Here is a 1,022-nt window from a genome sequence, read left to right on the forward strand (position 1 = left end):
TAACAACCTTCCCACAGGACAAGCTGTCACCAATTGATCTGCAGGTCAATTGGTGACAGCTTGTCCTGTGGGAAGGTTGTTAAAGGGTGAGGACCATGGTTCGAGGAACGTCTGGCGCACCAATAACCTACTGGTGGATTTGGATGAATAGTTCCATTCAACGGTGATGGGTTAGGATCGATGCCCTGCAAGGCCAGCTTGGGGTCCGTTGGGGCGACTAGCGGGGGGCTAGCAGGGTCCACGTACGGTCCTATGGGGCGGCTAGCGGGGGCTAGTGGGGTCCACGGGACGGGTTGTCACAATACTAATCTCACATCTTATAAGGATCTACGATAATAAACATAACCAAAATCGGTATGTTCTTGATCCTAAAGTGGGATTCAGTACGAGATTAATGAACTCCAAGAGTTATCATCTCGAGGGGGAGAATTAAAGGAATCCCACATCAGGAATAAGTCGATAAAATTTGGTGAATTTGACACCCCATAGCGATATAACTATGGTGAAGTCATATTCTATAGTTTATCACATATATATGTCGCATGTGATAAAGTGAAACATCCATGATGTTCACTCTTGAAATGAGCTATGATGAATCGTTCATAGTGCAACTCCAAGATATTGCAAAACGATTCATGGTGATTTAATCTCTTTGTTATTATATGAAACATGCAGTTTTATATGTAATAAATATTATATATGAGGCCAACAGTTTGAAATAAATATTTCTCCCATGTTATATATTCATGATTGGAGATCAAATATATCTTATTTCAAATCTTATGGGTGTGTGCTACATATTTTAAATGCTCCTCCACACCGCATAAAATATATCATCCAAAGAGGATGAAATATATAGATGCAGGAAATGAGTCTCCACTCTATTAATATAGAACCATCTTAGGAGAGATATGCGTATTGCAAGATTTGCATATCATCATGTTGGATGATAAAATTCTCCATCATTATGGGAGAATCATCGAATAGTTTTGGATCTTTATAAACAAATGAATATGAACTTA

Source organism: Camelina sativa, chromosome 11 (genome assembly GCF_000633955.1).
Source record: "Camelina sativa cultivar DH55 chromosome 11, Cs, whole genome shotgun sequence".
Lineage (NCBI taxonomy): Eukaryota > Viridiplantae > Streptophyta > Magnoliopsida > Brassicales > Brassicaceae > Camelina > Camelina sativa.